The sequence below is a fragment of the Somniosus microcephalus genome, unplaced genomic scaffold (assembly GCF_052327205.1).
Source record: "Somniosus microcephalus isolate GS21.2 unplaced genomic scaffold, FLI_Smic_1.0 unresolved_chr1, whole genome shotgun sequence".
NCBI lineage: Eukaryota > Metazoa > Chordata > Chondrichthyes > Squaliformes > Somniosidae > Somniosus > Somniosus microcephalus.
Genome location: NW_028225179.1, coordinates 20,943,456 through 20,945,166, shown reverse-complemented (window position 1 = coordinate 20,945,166; position 1,711 = coordinate 20,943,456). Strand labels below are relative to the sequence as shown.

The 1,711-nt window shown below is 44.2% G+C and overlaps 1 non-coding gene across 1 annotated transcript; it reads left to right on the top strand.

Moving 5' to 3' along the window:
• Positions 1-1,380: 1,380 nt before the first annotated feature.
• trnat-cgu (transfer RNA threonine (anticodon CGU)) lies at positions 1,381-1,452 on the top strand. The gene has a single exon. It is a non-coding gene; the product is annotated as a tRNA-Thr (tRNA).
• Positions 1,453-1,711: the final 259 nt, after the last annotated feature.

The following is a 1,711-nucleotide window of genomic DNA, read 5'->3' as shown; positions in this document are numbered from 1 at the left end:
TTCATGATCACCGGACGTCTCAAAGCACTTTACAGCCAATGAAGTACTTTTAGAGTGTAGTCACTGTTGCAATGTGGGAAACGCCGCAGCCATATTGCGCACAGCAAGCTCCCACAAACAGCATTGTGATAATGACCAGATAATCTGTTTTTGTTATGTTGATTGAGGGATAAATATTGGACAGGACACCGGGAATAACTCCCCTGCTCTTACTTCGAAATAGTGCCATGGGATCTTTTACATCCACCTGAGAGAGCAGGCGGGGCCTCGATTTAACATCACATCCAAAAGATGACACCTCTGACAGTGCAGCACTCGCTCAGTACTACACTGGAGGAGCAGCCTGGATTTATATATTCTATTCCCTGCACGAGGAATCTGAACCCACGGCCTCCTGCCTCAGAGGCCAGTGTGCTTCCCACTGAGCCACAGCTGACACTAAGTAGGCAAAAGTGAATGTCAGATTAAGGGAATACCGCAGGAAAATGACAATGAAATGAAAGGAGGAAAGTGAAGAAGGGCTAATGGTTGTGGAAGGGAGAAAAAGCTGGAAGAGTCGAGTGTGAATTATGGAGAATAAGGCAGAGGAATGTGAGAGAGCGGGGTTTAGAAGGAATAAATAGGTTTTCACCACCAACAAGACAGATTTCTTCCTTTAATAAATAATGATGATTCTCTGAGTTTTATTAGCAGGTGCCGCAAGGGACAGAAGATGTAAAGCAAGTTGTGCCGTGACTCGGATTCCAACCGAAGTTGCTGCAAACAGAACACAGAGTACTGACCACTATACAATCACGGTGCCGTAGATCATCCTTCTACCAATTACTGTAAATCTGTGCCCCTGGTTATTGACCCCTCTGCTAATGGAAATAGGCCCTTCCTATCCACTCTATCTCGGCCCCTCATTAATTTATACCCCTCAATTAAGTCTCCCATCAGCCTCTACTGTTCCAAAAAATCAACTCCGCCTATCCAATTTTTCCTCATTGGCAAAAGAACCAGAGGGGAGACGAAGAGATTTTGTTTTACGTTGCGAGTTGTTATGATCTGTAATGCTCTGCCTGAAAGGGTGGTGGAAGCAGATTCAATAGTTACTTTTAAAAAGGAATTGGATAAATACTTGAAGAAGAAATGTTTGCAGGGTATGGGGAAAGAGCTGGGACTAATTGGATAGCGATTTCAAGAGCACGATGGGCCAAATGGCCTCCTTCTGCGATGTATGATTCAATGTTTCTGTGAAAGGTTTTATGGAAGTATTCATGCAAATGAGGCGGATCAGTTGCCTGCTCCACTATCCTGCTTTATTTTCGTCCATTTGTGCCTGTGCTATTTTAACCTAATTGAAGCAATTCAGAATTTGCTAGTCAGGGCACCACTGATGGCGCGGTGGCCAAGTGGTAAGGCGTTGGTCTCGTAAACCGAAGATCATGGGTTCGACCCCCATCCGTGCCTAGCGAGGTTTTATGACTTTTTAAACTTTTCTCCCGATGAACTCTATCAAAATCGTTCATAATTTTGAACATTACTATCAAATCTCTTCTTGCATTCTCTACGCTAAAGAGAAAAATCCCAGCTTCTCCAGTCTCTTCACATAAATGAAGTCCCTCACCCCTGGTACCATTCCAGTAAATCTATTCTGCACTCTCTCCAAGGCCTTGACTTTCTTCCTGAAGCGTGGTGACCAGAATTGAAGAAAATACTCCAGCTGAGG